Below are 17,529 nucleotides of genomic sequence, written 5' to 3' on the forward strand. Positions count from 1 at the left end.
TCCATGCTCCTCTCGGGATCTTGGGCACGCACACACACACGCCCGGTGTGAATTTTAAGCCACCAGGTCCGGGACACGAACCGCGGTCGACTATGTGGGAGTCCAGCAACATAGCCATTACACTAACTGCTGGTTTCCTTCACCTCTCTCTCTCTTTTTTTTTTTCCTTCACCTCTCTTTTTAGCCACATTTACCCAAAGAATAATAGTTCCAGGCCAGCCAGTGGTGTGGTGGTTATGGCAGTTGGATCTCATATGCCTGACTTTGCACTTCTAGTTACAGCCCTGGCAGCTTGAAAAACACACACCAGGCACATGTGCATACATGCCCAAAAGCCCCAAAGGAGAATGGAGGAGAAGGGATTGTAGTGTAGCCATCCTCCCCGGGGATTGATTTCTCACTTTCTGTCTCTGATCTCTCTGGCAAGTTTATGTGTATTATAGCAAAAAAACTGAAAAGTAATAATAAGAAGAAGAATCACATTGTAATCCTCGGATGCAAAGGATGACACAGTAGTAAGTCATTCCTTGTCCGTACTTCGCTAATGTCATATTTTCCCTCTTATATATTTTTTAACTGCCAGAGGGTATGTGCACTCACCAGAGAGAGATACAGAGAGACTGAGAGAGAGAGAGGGAGAAAACACCCCATTGTGGGGGGTCACACTGCAAACCCTTCTCCATTTCTCCATCCTGTCAGGATTTGGGGCACACCTGCAATTGCACCCAGCATGTTTTTTCAAGGCACCAGGGCCGGGATTTGAACCAGCCATGTTAGATCCAACTCCCTCAACCACTAGGCCACATAGCCTGCCCATTTCTCCCTTATTTTATAGTCATTTGGTCATGGAAGCAAAATGGGACCTTAGAATCAGACCTAGGTTATATGGCTTAAACTAAAATTTTTTTGAATTGTGGTAAAATACACATAACATTAAATTTATCATCTTGGGAACCAGCAGTTAGCGTAATGGCTATGTCGCTGGACTCCCACGTAGTCGACTGCGGTTCGCGTCCCGGACCCGGTGGCTTAAAACTCACGCCGGGCACATGTGCGTACGTGCCCAAGATCCCGAGAGGAGAATGGAGGAGAAGGGATTGCGGCGTGACCATCCCCCCTGGGGGGTGATTTCTCGCTTTCTGTCTCTATGTCTCTCTCTGTCTGTCTGGCGAGCACACGCGCCCTATAGCGAAAAACTTCTCCAAAAAAAAAAATTTATCATCTTAATCATTTTTTTAAATTATTTATTGGGACCAGCAGATGGCCTAATGGAACAAAAGTAAGAAAGCAAGCTGCCTGATCCAGGACTCAAACTACAGTCAGCCATGTGGGAGTCCTTAATGGCCTTAATCATCATGCCATCTTGCAGGCCCTGCTATGTTAACCATTTTTAAGTTCAATAGTGTTAATTAATTCACATTATCATGTAACCAATCTCCAGAACTCTTTTCATCTGAAAAGTGGAAACTCTATACTAGTTAAACAACAATACCCCATTCCTCATTTCCCCAGCCCCTGGCAACCACCATGGTACTTTCTGTCTCTATGGATTTGACTGTTCATGTGAGTGCAGCCACACTGGATTTGTCTTTTTGTGATCGACTTCTTTCACTTAGCATAATATCCTCAAGGTTCATCCATGTGGCAGCATACATCAGACTTTCCTTCTTATTGAAGGCTAGATAATATTCCATTGTATGGATACAGCGTATTTTGTTTATCCACTTGGCTTGTTTCCGCTTTTCACTATTGTGAATAATGCTGCTATGAACGTGGCTATACAAATAGTTTTTTGAGACTCTGCTTTCAATGTTGTTGGACATACTATATATCCAGAAGCAGAATTCTTGGACTATTTTTAATATTTGAAGTACCATCATACTGGGGTAAACTTTCAGGGTCTTTACTTTCCTCATCTATAAAATAGTCTTGAGGTTGTTGGATTAGAGAAATCATGTTCCTAAAGCTCTTGGCTTGATGTCTGGTACATGGTAGAAATTTAAGAACCAATTGTCCTAGGCCACAAGGTGGTATAATTGTTAAAGCAGCTGGATACCACATAGCCAGGTCCATGGTTCTAGTCCCAGACTCAGAGGCTTGAAAAACACTCCAGGCACGTGCACATGTGTACCCAGAATTCCAAAAAGAAAATCGGGGAGAAGAGATTATGGCATGGCCATTCCCCCTAGGGGTGATTTCTCACTTTCTGTGTCTCTGACTCTCTGGTGAGCACACATGTCCTATAAAAAAAAAAAACTCAAAAAAAAAAAAAAAACTACTATATGACCATTGGTAAGTGAATAAATACTGAATACATATATCTTTATAACTCTGGAGTCCTTAGAATAACTCCTGCACATTATAGGTACTCAATAAGTATGTCTCTTGTACCTCTAGAGTACCTACAATAACTCTTACATATTGTAGGTATTTCATAAATGTTAGTTAAACTAAAGCATGTAGCATTTCCTATATAAGGGCTATTTTCTTTGCATCTCCTCTCATGAGAAAAGGAATTTGCTCATGTCTCTAAAGTTCCTGGCAGGACATTTCGGAATGAAATATTTGGCCTACTGCCACTCGTGTCAATGCTGGCAAGAAGTCCCACTTTCTGGGATCCCTCTTCTTTCACCTATGGCAAGTGAATTCCATTGTGCAAGGGGTATAAAGGAGGGGGATCTCCATGTGAAGGTAACCAGAGCATGTCCAGGCTACACTGGGCTGGTGAGGCATCCTCTCTTTCTGCCTTATCCACAGGACGCTTACTGTGAGCCCCAAGACATGATGCAGGGCAGGCGGTCTGGGCAGAATCCTGTCGGGTCATGCAGCGCAGAGAACTTGGCCCAGGTCCTACAGGGATTTCCAGGTCTCATGTCTCCACAGCAGCTCCATCCCGTGGCTGCCTTCTTGACGCTGGGAGGCTTCCCTGCTTTTACAACAGAACCATGTCTTTTCTTTTTTTCCCTTCCCACAAGTTTGGCTTCTATGTCTCTAAGCACTATCCAAAACACCCAATGTTGAACTACTCAACTCTCTAGAAACTCTTTGTACTGCCTGTCCTTTTCCTGGAATATCTTTCCCATTCACAATGATTTTGGTCAAAATTTGTCCACAGCGGGGGCCAAAACTAAGACAGAGGGGGAGGAAAACTTGTAGGTGTTTGGATTGGGAACTCAATTAGGGCATCATTTTTTAAAAACAGTTATTTATCTAATTTTATTCATCATTTTTTAAAATTTGTTACAGGGCACACACATGTATTAGAGAGAGACAGAGGGAAAAAGAGAGGGAAGTGAGAAAGCAAATCTCCAGGTCCAGGATTTGAATAGTAGTTGGCCATGTGGGAGTCCAGTACCTCACCCACCATGCCACCTGCTGGCCCTTTAGGACATCATTAACACCTTACATGGGACCTGGAATACAGTAGGAGCCCAGTAAGTATGTGTTGAGGGCCAGCAGGTGGCATGGTATTAAGGCGCTAGATCCCCACATGGCTGACCATGGTTCAAGTCCTAGGCCAGGTGGCTTGAGAATCATGCTGGGCACATGTGCATATATACCCAAAATCCTAAGACGAGAATAGAGGAGAAGAGATTGCACTGTAGCCATCCACCTGAGGGGGGTGATTCTCACTTTCCCTCTCTCTGCTTCTCTCCGGCATACACAGGTGCCCTGTGGAAAATCTTAAAAATAAATAAATAAAAACCGAATCTTTGTTAAATAGATAAAAGTCAGTTACAATTCTCTTTAGACTAAACTCTACACATGGGGTGAAGAACTATGTTTCTCCTATCAGACAAGATACTTTCTAACCCAGAGGCTGTGTTTTCCTATTATATGGGAGCTTTTTCTTTTTTTAAAGAAAGATTCTTGTTATAGGGCACATGCACTTACCAAAGAGACAGAGAGACAGAAAGCGAGAAATCACCCCCCAAGGGGGGATGGCCATGCCACAATCCCTTCTCCTCCATTCTCCTCTTAGGATTTTTGGACATGCACAGCACACTTGCCCAGCATGAGTTTTAAGCCTCTGAGTCCAGGACTCGAACCATGATCAGCCATGTGGGAATCAGCAATGTAACCATTACACTATCAGCTGGTCCCTATATGGGAGCTTTCTGAGGGCACGTTTATGCCACCTCTATGTTCTGTGAGCCCCTAAGATCTTACTTAATAATAACTTAAATCGAGACCAGCAGGTGGCATGGTGGTTAAGCCTCTAAACTCTTGCATGGCCAACTGCAGTTCGAGTTCCGGACTGGGCAGCTTGCTTCCTCACTTTCTCTCTGTCTCTCTGTCTGTCTGTCTCTCTCTCTAGTGAGCGCATGTGCCCTGAAGCAAAATTTAAAAATAGTAATAGTAATAAAATTAAATCATTCCTTTTTAAAATAAATAAATAAATAATTATTTAAACCAAGGTTCCTCAATGTAGGCATTACTAACATTCTAGACTAGACAATTATTTAAGTTTACTTGTGTATTTCTTCTAGGAGTGAGAAAGACAGAGAGAAAAAGAGAAAAACAACAATCCCCACAGGCTCTTGACACCATGACTTATCCCCAGCTTCAGTCAGCCCTGGATTATGGGCACGTGTGCACCTGGTGTACACAGGGAGGTCTCCAGATACAAACCCAGAACCTTCTTACATGTGTCAGCTTCAAAGAGAGTCACATTTTGCCACTGCACTACCACCTAGCCCCTGGGACAGATAGTTCCTTGATGTAGGGGCTGCTGGCTGCCTGGTGCATTAGAGGACGGTTAGTAATACCTGCCCTCTACCCACCCACCACATGTCTGAAACACCTCCCCTCCAGGTGTAACACCCAGAAATGTGTTCAGACAACACAAATATGCCATGTTTGGGGGAGAGCAGTAGCAAACATCACTCCCAGCTGAGAACCACTGACTTAAACTGAGGCAAAACAATAAATGATTTCTCTGCTTTTATTGCTTTATGAGAATGGAAAATACTTTGGTAGTAGAGAAGTTGAATATTTATTAGATGAAGAATTGATAAGTAATGTGCGTCCAACCTCCAGGGTTTGGCTATGGAAACTGGGAGTACTCCAGATGAGAGAATCACTGCCCGGTACAAAATTTCCATATCAGATCAGTGGGGTGCAGAACGGAGTGACAGAAGGAGGTGGTGGAGTGAAGGCATGCCTCATCAAAAGCTACCGGAAGTGGCAATTGCTCTCCACTCCTCAGAGGATCTGCCGATACCCAGAAGCTGGATTGAATACATAAAGGTCCACTCTGATTGGATTCCACTCAACTGTAGAAACTGAAGCCCAGTGAGTCCGAGTGGGCCTGGCCGGTAGTGCATTCGGTAGGTAATACACTGCACTGCAGTGTAGGAAGCCACATGGCTGAGCATGGGTTTGGATCCCAACATCAGCCTGAAAACATGTCAGGTGCAGGCCCAAGATCCTGACCAGCTAGAAAGGGGATTCCAGCATGACAAGACCCTACAGACAGTGCAACCCCCTTTTCCCGTGTGTACAAACCTACTCCCTATCATAAATAAAATAAACTTAGAAAAGAGACGGACTTGGAGCCAGCAGGTGTGTGGACTGGAGTCCAGGTTAAGGCACTGGACTCCCACATGGCTGTGGTGTGAGTCCCAGACCTGGCAACTTGAGGATCATGCAGGGTGTGTGTGTGTGCGTGTCCAAAATCCTGGAAGGATAATTTAGGAGAAGGGATTGTGGCATAGCCAATTCCCTCTGAGGGGAGATTTCTCACTTTCCTTCTCCCACGAGCACACTCACCCTATGACAAAAACCTAAGGAAAAGAGGGAGAGAGAGCCTGTTTCTGATGTTGCACAGCACATCAGAGACAAAAACAAAACCAGGACTTGAACTGCCCCTGAGTTGGACAACTGAAAGACAAGGGGACAGGGTGCATCCTCAGCTGTCCAGGGCCTTTAGTTTGTGTGTGTGTGTGTGTGTGTGTGTGTGTGTGTTTCCTAATCGAGTGACCCCCTGAGTATGGGAGCGTAGACTAGACCAGAGAGAGGCAAGAAGTGTCTATGGGAGATCTTTTCTTGAGGGTGGGGTGGGCTACTAGACCTGTTCCCCGTGGTAGGCCATTTCCCAAGATGCTCTGGGGCTGCTGGCTTCCGAGCCCTCTATCTCCCTTTCTTGTTGCTGCATGGAGATAAGCTATCAACTTCTGCACAGGATCAACTGAGGAAGTCGAGGGGGGTGCGGGGGGCCTGGCTGCAGGCGGGCAGGAAAGGGCTGACAGCAAAAGGCAAAGCATCCTGGGGACGAAACTGCTGACTGTTAAGAAGTAAGAGCAAGGATATGAAGAATCAAGGCATGGGGGAGAAGTGAGAGGGGGAAAGTCAAGAAAAAGCAGAGAGACCCATAAAACCCAAAGAGATGAAGCAAAACAGAAGTTCAGGAGAGACAGTTCCCTCGTTATATTAAAAATGTATTTTCTCTTCCACCTGAAGGTATGACATTTTTAAATGTTTTTCTTCTGCCTTGGCCTCAAAGAGTTAAGGCAAACCAAATATTCTTAAAATGTATTTGTGATTCAAGAAACAAAGAGTCAAGTCTTCAAGAATGATTTATTGTGTAACTTCAGCAAAGTCACTCAACTGGACTGAGGCTTTATGCCTCCCTCTTATTTAAAAGAAAAAAAAAATGCAGAGAGTACCCCAGCCAGCTGTAAGGCAAGGCCTCATTGTCTAACTCACTGGAAGTGCTAAAGAGCTGTTCTTTCATCTGGAACTACCTAGGGAGAGATTTTCTTACCATGAGCTTTTACATCCTCATTCATTTGAATTGGTGCTCTGGGAGCCAGGCAGGGAACAGGTATTTTTATCTTACTTTAATGGATAAGCAGTAGTGTAACTAGTAAAAAAATGGATCTCTCCTTTGTTATACTTCTCTGCGCGCTAAGGAAAAGGTCCCACCTTTCTCCTTTGAGTAAGATTTGGAGGCTAGGCTGAGCAGACCAGATTTGGAGGAGAAGGGTTCCTGGTCTTTGGAGAAGGGAGAAAACCACTGGGAGGTTGCTGTTGTCATCCACAAGTTTGAATCAAGAGCTCTCACCTGAACCTTGCTGCCCAAGCCCCCACAGTTACCTGGTCCACAAGTTGGCTCCTCTCACTTGATTTCAAAGATGGAACCAAAGCCAGAGGGGCTGCATTCCATCAGCCCCTGCAGAGCAAGTGAGAGCTGACTGAAAGGGCACAGTTTGGCCCAGCCTGGTGTTGCAGTTGGTAGCAGTGGATTGAACTGCAGTGCTGGAAGCCACATGGTCAACCACTGGTTTGGATCTTTGGGTCTGCCTGAAAACAAACCAAATGCATTTACACGTGCTCAGGCTTCTGAAGAGCTGAAGGACTGGAGAGAGGGAATTGTGGTGTTAGGAGACCCTGTCAACGGTGCTTCTCTGTCTAGTATTTGTGCATATGTTCTGTATCATGAATAAAATAAACATTTGTAAAGTTACTTTTAAAAAGTAGAATTACGGGAACCAGCAGTTAGCGTAATGGCTATGTCGCTGGATTCCCACGTAGTCGACCGCGGTTCGCATCCCGGACCCGGTGGCTTAGAACCCACACCAGGCGCGTGTGCGTGCATGCCCAAGATCCCAAGAGGAGAATGGAGGAGAAGGGATTGCGGCGTGACCATCCCCCCTGGGGGGTGATTTCTCGCTTTCTGCCTCTATGTCTCTCTCTGTCTGGCGAGTGCACGCGCCCTATAGCGAAAACCTCTCAAAAAAAAAAAGTATAATTACTTCCTCTTCTTGTTATGTCTGATGTGCTCACTCCCAGTGTCTCTTTCTCCAGGTCTCCTTTCCATTCCCACTCAGCTCGTTTGGGAACCATTTCTTTATACCCTTTTCCAAGTCCTCCTCCTCCAGGAGCCTACTCAGATTACGCTTGCCCTTGAATTCTTCCTTTACTTTGTCATTAGATCCCCATACTTATCCACAAGAACGAGATCCTGCACACCGAGAAAGACAGCTGTAAATTAGGGTGAGTTATAAGTCTGGGGTCATACATACACTAGCATGTAAGTTAACGCCGAGCGCCTGAATCTCAGAACTGCCCCTACTGGTGCACTGCCTTGGCTTCCAAGTTCTCATTTTTAGGGAACTGGTTTCTCCAGAGTTGAAAGACTAGGAGTCCATCATTTGTGGGACTGAGTCCCTCGGTTGTTAGAATAACTGGATTCTTTTGCTCTGTCAAACAGAGCCGTGGCCCCAAGCTCCACGTCCCCGGACAAAGACTCGGTTGGGTACAGTCCTCAGATAGATGAGGGCTCCATCTGGAACCCACCAGGCATCACTGTCCTGGTTGCTTTTGAAGCATCTACCTCCCACATGCCAAAGAGAGGGGGAGGCTCCAAGGTTAAGCCCAGGAGCAGGAATAAAGAAAGAATTCGTCAAGGAGGAGCCTTTCTGTCCTTGAGAAGATACGAACCCACCAAGGAGGGGGAAGAATGTTTTCCTTTCTCTGTGCTGGTACCCAAGACTCTGCTTGCTGATCTGGTCAGTCACCCAGAGAGAGTTCCCTCGCCCTTGCAGGAGTGCCCTGGTCAGGCTGACCACAACTAGGTGACAGGGAAAGCTTGGGCACATCCCAGCCAAGGATCCTCTGAAGCCCCTGGAATTGCAGTTTTCCAGCGAGGTGGAGATGGTTCCTTTGCTTTTGCTTGAAATTATTTTCAAGGGAGAGGCTGCGGGGGACCACAACAGCGAGAAGGGAGGGGTTATGGGGAGAAGGCGAGGCTAATGGAGAGGCGCCTGGAGGGAAGCAGGGCGGGCGGCCACGCTGGGACCAGGAGCCTTTGGCCTGCGGAGGCGGCCACTAGGGTGCAGCTGTGGGCTGATGCGTGAGCCCGGGCGCTGGGCGGACAGCCACGACGATGGGGTTCGGGTGTTGTGTTTCCACTGTAACTATAATTAGGCGGATTCAGTGTTTATTTAGGCTGAGAGCTGTAAGATAAATGACAGCTTCGAAGATGCTTTTCAGCACTTCATAAATCACCCACCGGCCCGGGCAGTTTGCTTCTGCCACGTCTCGCTTTCCCCTCCGCGCCTTCCCTGCCACCCCCACGCACCTCGGAAGAGGGCATGCCCAGAGACGACCCAGGCGCTCTACCCGCGAAGGGCAGCGGGGCAAAGGGGACACGGTGCAAAAGGGGACACGGTGTCTGTCGCTCCCAAGCTCGCAGCACCCGGGAATGGGAAAAGGGCAGTGCAGAGAAGGAAAGCTGTCAGGAGACGCTTCCTCTCCTCCCGAGGTGGTCCTGCGGCCAACTGGGGGCTCCGTTGACGGGCAGCCTTGCCCTCCTCTGGGAGAATATGGTCTCTAATCGGCTCTAATTCAAGCTCTCTTCCCTGTGCCTCGCTGACACATCTGGAGATTTACAGGAGACAGTTGAGAAATATTTACAGTAGAGAGGACCTCTCTTCCGCCTCCTACAGCTGTGTGCGCCTCTCTTGGGGACTCAGGATGGAAGGCTCTGTCTCTTCCCATGGGAGATACATTCTTGGAGAGGGGTTTTGGACAGCCAGTTCCCAACAGGAGTTTGGAACTCCAGGGCCATTAGAAAGGGCAAAGACCTAGATGGCAACTCACCCTCCGTCTCCAAGCCTTGGTCAGATCAGTTTCCAGAGCAGGAAGAAGGAGTAGGGTAGGGGAGTGAGGCCTTGAGCCCATCAGGCTTCCCCTGGAAGCCGAAACAGACTGAATGCAGAGGAGACAAACCAGCAGGTAAGTGAGCATGGTCTGTACCAGGCTCCTGCCCACACAAAGGTCTCCCATCACAGCCTGCACCACAGGTGTCAGGGGCAGGGGCATGGACTTCTAGTTGGGAAACACAGATTTGGGAATACTGGCCTCCGTAAAGATAGCAAACAGGCTGGGGCAGGCAGGTGGCGTGGTGTTGAGACAATGGACTCCCACATGGCTAACCATTTGAGTCCTGGACCTGGCAGCTTACTTTCTTCTCTTCTCTTCTCTTCTCTTCTCTTCTCTTCTCTTCTCTTCTCTTCTCTTCTCTCCTTCCTCTCTCTCTCTCTCTCTCTCTCTCTTTCTCTGTCTCTCTTTGGTCAGACAAATAAATTAGCATGCAGGCAATAAGCCTTAATGAAACCCATCCTGCTAGTCTAAGTCATTCACGGCTTGGGAAGATCCAGCCAAACCAAAGGGAGGGAGGGATTCTTGGTGCCAGACAACAAAGTGGGGAGCAGTGAGACACCACCACTGCCCTTTTCCCCAAGCCCAGCCCTCCCCAGGGGACCTGCGTCACACCAGAGAACAGAACTATCTCTCCATGCGGAAGGCTGCCCCGACTGGGTTCCGCAGGTATGTCCTCCCTGCTAATGCCGTGTCTAGAAGACCAAAGGGATATACGCGTCAGGTGCAAGGCTTCGAGATGGAAGATTATCTACTGACATTTGTCTTTCGTAGTGTATGAAAGAGGCTGATCTTTCTCCCACAAGAAAACCAAGCAGAGAAAACAGATCTAGTAGACCATGTCCTCAGTGCAGGGGCTCGGAGCAGTTAGGTTCGAGTTGCATGAGCCTGTGAACTGGATTAGAGATGTGTTCATCTGGTCATTCACTAAGCATCTTCTCTGAGCCAGACACTGTGCCAGGCATGGGCAATATTGTGACAAAAGTCACAGTCCCTTTAGCGCCTGCTGTCATGTAAGAGAAGGGCATCAAATCAAATCATTACAAAGAGCCTCATACTGCTTGGCAAGGGTGATGCCTTGACAGCGAGGGAGCTCAGCTCTCCATAGCAAGGCATTATTGTTGGGCTTGGCTGAGTAAAGCTGTGAAAGAACGGTAAAGGGCTGAATCCATGGCCTTGTGGTTAAGTGAACTGGATGCCACATGGTTGACCAGTGGTGTGAATCCCAGCCCCAGCAGTTTGAAAAACACTCCAGGCATGTGTGCCTAAAATCCTGACAGGATGGAAAAAATGGAGGAGGAGTGATTGCAGTGTGGTCAAACTCCATAGGGGTGGTGCTTTCTTCTCTCTCTGTCTCTCTCTGGCTAGTGCATATACCCTCTGGCAATTAAAAAAGAGACGGGGGGGGGCTATAGAGCCATGGTTATGGGCATGGATTCTGCAGTGAGACATATTTGGGACTGAATTCCAACGCTGCTATTTATTCACGAGAATGATGAGTATTGTTATGCTTGCTTCAGAAAGTCATAGTGAAGATTGAGAATGCATATGCACTTTTACCAAAGTGCCTGGAACAGAGTAAGTGCTCAGTAACCATTAGCAATAGGAAGGAAGGAAACTCTAGAGAAAGGAGGAAGGAAAGAGAAGGAGACCTCTATGTGTATTTTGACAGGAAGGAAATAGCAAAAAATGCCCAGGTCTCCTGAATAACAGAAAAGGAACTCTTGCACAGACACTGCAATTTTCTCCATGTTTTTTTTTTTCTTTAGTTACTTAAACAACCACCATTTTATTATATACCATTTCATAGTTCAGGAATTTGGGAGGGGCTCAGCTGGGTGATTCTTCTGTTCCATGTGGCATTAACTGAGTCACTTAGTAGTATTCACCTGGCAGCTGGGCTGATTTGGAGAGTTCAGGGTGGCTTTACTCACATTCCAAGTAGGGACAATGGAAAGCTGGGTTCAGCTGGGCCCCTTTTCTTCTCCCTATTGTCTAATGCCTCTCCATGTGCTCTTCCCAGCATGATACTCTAAAAACCAAAGCAGAAACTGCCAGTCTCCTTAAAAGCTATGCCCAGAAATGTTAGGGTCACTTCCTTATACTTTGTCAAGCCCAGAGTCAAGGAAAGAGGAGACAGACGTCATCTTTCTTGAAGAGGTTTGTCAAAGAATTTGTACTACCTTCAGTGTGCTGCAGCCCTCTCTATGGTTTCTAAGTATTTTATTGTGAGTTAGGAAGCTTGGGTTCAAATCCCAGTTATTCCATTAGTTGGCAATATGGCCTTGCTTAGCTCTGAGCTTCACTTCTTCATCAGTAAAAGTTGGAAGGGGGTGAACTTTCTTCTACAATACTTTGCTTTTGATATTTTTTTATTCTGGTTGGAAGTGCACAAAAATTTTTGAAGGTGCATGTAGTAGCATTGATTGTAGTGTATACCTATCTATGGGTGTATACCTATCTCCAAGTTCATCCAGCTGCATACATTAAATATGTACAGTTTTTTATATGTCATTCATAACCCAATAAAGTGTTTTTAATGCATACAAAAATGCAAACATTGATAGGTATATTGATCATTTTACAAATCAATAAACATGTTATATTGTTATAATAATTTTTTTTTAATTTGCCAGAGGGAGTGTGTACTCACCAGAGGAAGACAAAGAGGGAGAAAACACCCCACAGTGGGACATAGTCATACCACAATCCCTTCTCTTTTATTTCTCGATTTTGTTGGGACATGTACACACAAGTGCTAGTGTGGTTTTCTTTTTCTAGTTTTTAATAATTATTTATTTATATCTATTTCTTCTTACTATTTTTTCAACTTTACTTCTTTATTTATTTTAATTTGACCAGAGAGGGACAGAATGAGAGAGAGAGCGAGAGAGACAGCAAGCTGCCAGGTCCAGGACTCGAACCGTGGTTAACCATGTGGGAGTCCAGTGCCCTTAACCACCACACCACCTGCTGGCTCCCAACACAACAGTTTTTAAGCAATGTTCTATCACCGATAGATGTCTTCTGTGGTATTCAAAATGATAATTATCACCCGAGAAGTGTCTTTGTAACACTATTAACAACACAGCAATCATACTGAGGCTGTAACAATGTTGAAGCTGATGAGGTAAAATCTCTGAACCTAGAATTATTTTGGAACTTTACCCTCAGAAGTACTTAAATCTCCTGTTTTTTTTCTTTCTGAGACCCAGATCTCTCAGATTAATGCATCGTTGTCCTCTTAACCTTCCTTGTTCATTTCACTTAGTCAACATACTCTGAATGGTCTCCCATATGTTAGATACCCTTTCCAGATGCTTAGGATAAAAACAAATACTAGTACAACTCCTGCTCTCAAGATGTTTATTACCAGGGCTAGCAGGTGGCAAGGAGGTTAAAGTGGCTGGATCCCACATGGCCAGCTGCATAGTTTGCGTCTCAGACTTAGAAGCTTGAAAATCATGCCAGGTGTGTGTGCATGAGTGCCCAAAATCCTAAGAGAAGACTTGAGGAGAAGGGATTGTGGCATGGCCACTCCATCCCCCTGGGGGCGGGGAGTGTGATTTCTTACTTTCTCACTCTCTCTCTGTTTCTCTCTGGCATATGCCCTATAGCAACAACAAGAACAACAACAAAAACAAAACAAAACAAACAAACAAAAAAAGCTGTCTTTCAAAGGGGGATAAATGGAAACATATTAAATAAGGGTCATAAAATGTTGTAAGTGTTGTGACCAAGTCTGAACACTCAGGTAGCAAGGAAGAGGAAGTGGTTGGTTCCCTGCCATGCTCCATGCACAGCTGGTGTTCCATATATGTTAGATGAATGAATGAACCAGCAAACAGCCTGGAGTAGAAGATATGAGTGGGAGAGAGAAAAGGGAAAAAACCTACCTACATTTGCCCAACAATGCTATGAAACAAACCAACTAAACTGAAGGAAGTAGAAAAGGGGTTATATACCCCTGCAGATAAACCCTTGAAATGAACATAGATATATCTGGAAGCTGTTTCTGTCTCTCTGATCTAACTCTCAGAAAATTCCAAGGCCAGGGACAGGCAGGTGGTATGGGGGTTAAGGGCACTGGACTCCCATATGGCCAACCGTAGTTCAAGTCCTGGACCTGGTGGCTTGCTTTCTCACTTTCTCTCTCTTTCTTACTCTGTCCCTCTTTGGTCAAATTAAAATAAATAAGTAAATGGATAAGTAAAGTTAAATAAAATAATCCTAAAAAAACCCAAGACTGTACGTTTTCTGGACAAAACAAATTGAGCAGGATAGGGGCAAAGAGGATTTTCTGCCTCCTATACCAGAAGAGCTGAATCCCTGCTTCCCAGACTGTTATATGGAAGAAAAATAGTCATGGTGCAAACTTCTAAAGAAGTTGGACAAGGATGAACCAAGCTTCTCCAGTCTTCATATGATCAAAGGCAATGCTGCATCTTATGGCATGTGGGTCTCACTCTGTGCCTTAGGATCTGACGCACACAGAGAAAGACAAAGCTATCAGTTTCTCTGTCTGATGACTCCCAGATTTCCCCAGATATAAAGAGGGCTGGATAAAAAAGGTATGGGGAAAGCAACACAACCAGCCCTACTCAGGTAAAAAAAAAAAAAAAAAAAAAACCACCAGATATGTGCCCTGCTAAGAAACAGTGAAGGTTGACAGTTCCTTTGTAAAAGATAGTGTATTTCTTTCACTTATATGTTGGTGTGAGATGCTAAATGCAACAAGGAATGGAACAGCTGTCAAATTTACTAATGGGATCCATTTGCATAGCCCAAATCATCAGAAAACTTGCAGCATAATAATTGAGCCCTCCTCAGAGCTTTGCTTCATTTCTGCTGCCTTGGGGAAGCAAGCATAAAAAGTCTAGGCATTTCCTATGCAGCCCTGTGTCTACTTAGATGCATGAAATCTCCTGCCTGGTTAACTTCAGGGTTTTCCCATTGTCAGCAACCTCAGAGAAAGCCCCAAACTTAAGCCAACGTTTACAGGCAGACCCCAGTTACTGTCACCCAGTAATCTTCCTCTGCTGACCCCTGACTTCAAACTTGGCTCAGTCAACGCTCTTGACTTTTCCCACACTCTGTGCTTCAAGTCAAAGAAAATGCAGCAGAGCCTGTTTTCCAGGGAAGGCATGTAAATTCCACACTCGTCAAAGTCAGACTTTTGCAGCTTCTGGTTTGGGCCTTTCTCGGGAGACAGAGAGACACAGAAAATGGGATTTGTTGTGGTAATCTGCACTGTAGGTTAAGAAGATGGTGTCACTAATTCTTGTCTGGAGAACTTGTCATTTGAATGTTTCTCCAGGACTAGAAGGAGGAGATACAAAGACCCAGAACACCTCTCTACCAGTGTGCCTTGGTAATCAACAGCTGAGCGCTGGTGCTAATGCTAGGTAATTCTATTTGGCTCAACAAACATTTGCTGAGTGCCTACTAAATGCCAGGCATGGTGACAGGTGCTGGCAATTATTGCTAACAGCCTGCACTGGCGAAGTAGTTGGCCAGGGTTAGCGATGCCGTTAGGTGGCTGGGGAGAAAAAGGCTGAAGGGAGAAGCCAGCTCATCATAAAGCTCTCTCTTTCAGAGACCATCTAAAGAGAGAACATACAGGGATCGTGTCTCAGTATAACTCATTTGCATTGAGTCAGGTGTTTGTCTCACCTTGCGAATGGCATAGCAAATAGAGTTTAAGATTTGGAGTTGAAAGTCCTGGGTTCCAATACCTGCTCTTCCCCTTGGTTGTGTAAACACGGGCAAGCTAGCTGCTTCTAAGTTTCCATTGGTATGATTAGAAATATGACTTGACCTACCTGCCTCATAGGTAGAAGAGAGAATCCAATGAAATGTAATGCAGATCAACGCCTCTCAAGACTTTAATGTGTCTACAAATCACCTGGGGATGTTGTCAGATTGCAGTTGCAAGTCAGTAGATCTGGGTAGGCCTGAGAGTCGATACTTCTAACAAGATCCCAGGTGATACTGCAGAAGATGGTCCCTGGATCACACACTGAGTAGAAGGAAATGGACCAATTACTAGTTCAAGGGAAACGATGCTGATACTGATGAGCCTCACAATCTGAGTAAACACCCAAAATTCATTCAGAGTCCAACAGAGCTCTACTAAGTGACTAGAGCTATGTTAAAGCCAATGTGGAGACCGTCTCTCCCGCCATCTGTGGGTGTTGTAATCATGGTGGACTGAGTGGCCCAGATCGCCCATCTATGCTCATATGCTAGCTTAGTTCATCGACTGGCTCGTCTGATTCATAGGGAGGCTGGAAAAGACTCATCCCACTGGAAAAATGTTTATTCTTTCAGATGGAGAAGGGAAAAAAATGGAACCATTGAGTTGATGGAACCTCTTAGTGAAGAAATTTCTGGTATTATAGTAGTTGGAAGAGTAACAGCCACGGCAGCCATCATGTGTGCATCTTATATGTCCGGTTTAAAGAAGATAGCAGTCCTTTTGATCTCGGACTTTACGATGAAGCTGTGAACATTACCCTTGAGTTCCCCCATTTTTTTCCTTTAGGCATTTTGCAACATCACTGATCTAGATGAATTTACTAACATTGATAAATGAACTACATTGAAGACTACCTTCAAGGAGGCCTCTCAAGTCTGAGAAAGGGAATCCTGCAGTTTCTTAACATTTAACTTTTCTTTTTTAAATTTCATTTACCTAATTGTAGTTATTCTTATTTGCAGCTTTTTTTTTTTTTTTTTTGGAGAGGTTTTTGCTATAGGGTGCGTGCGCTCCCCAGACAGACAGAGAGAGACATAGAGACAGAAAGCGAGAAATCACCCCCCAGGGGGGATGGTCACGCCACAATCCCTTCTCCTCCATTCTCCTCTCGGGATCTTGGGCACGCACGCACACGCGCCCGGCATGAGTTTTAAGCCACCGGGTCCGGGACGCGAACCGCAGTCGACTACGTGGGAGTCCAGCGACATAGCCATTACGCTAACTGCTGGTTCCCTAATTTGCAGCTTTTGTTGGAACTGGTATATTGATAGTTCTCACCCAAGTTCTTTTTATAAAGAATTGCTTTTACAGGGATATGATCAGAGTGGTTGCAAGAACAAAGTCATTGTCTGAGTGTAGGTTTCTGTTTTACTAATAAAAAATCTTAAGTCGTACAAAAAAAGAGTCAGTGTTAGGGCTGGCTGGTGGTGTGGTGGTTAAGAGTGCTGGACTCCCACATGGTTGACTGCGATTTGAGTCCCGGACCTGGCAGCTTGCTTCCCTCCCCTCTTCTCTGATCAAACTTAAATAAATAAATAAAGTTAAATAATTTTTTAAAAAGTCAATGTAGAAACTGGCAGGTGGATTGGTGGTTAAGATGCTGGACTCCCACATGGGCAACCACAGTTCAAGTCCCAAACCTAGCAGCTTGCTTTCTCACTTTCTCTCTATTACTCTCTGGTCAAATTTTTAAAACAATAATAACTAAGATAATTCTAAAAAAAAAAAAAACACTGTGTGGTGTAAAAGAAATGTATGACACGGTCTTTGCTTATGTAAGTGACACCATTACAGAATAGTGCTAATCCAGCCAAACATGGCTGGTAAGTCAAAAACTAAAATAAAAAGTGGAAATACTCCTAGTTCCTTCAGTTAAAAATATTTACCCTGAATGTAAAACATGGAGATAAAAATCAGAAGCTTCTTAGGGCCTGGATGGTGCTGCAGTGGTAAAATGTGATGGTCTTTGAGGCTGTCCCACGTAGTCAACTGTAGTTCAAGTCCCAGACCTGGTGGCTTGAACTCATGCCAGGCGCGTGTGCATGCGTGCCCAAGATCCCAAGAGGAGAATGGAGAAGGGATTGGGGCATCGGCAACCCCCTCCG

The 17,529-nt window shown here is 45.3% G+C and overlaps 1 pseudogene; it reads left to right on the plus strand.

The window, feature by feature from the left end:
- Window positions 1-10,303: 10,303 nt before the first annotated feature.
- Window positions 10,304-16,230, plus strand: LOC102481960 (uncharacterized; annotated as a pseudogene).
- The last annotated feature ends 1,299 nt before the right edge of the window (window positions 16,231-17,529 follow it).

The sequence above is a fragment of the Tupaia chinensis genome, unplaced genomic scaffold, assembly GCF_000334495.1.
Source record: "Tupaia chinensis unplaced genomic scaffold, TupChi_1.0 Scaffold144171_1, whole genome shotgun sequence".
Lineage (NCBI taxonomy): Eukaryota > Metazoa > Chordata > Mammalia > Scandentia > Tupaiidae > Tupaia > Tupaia belangeri.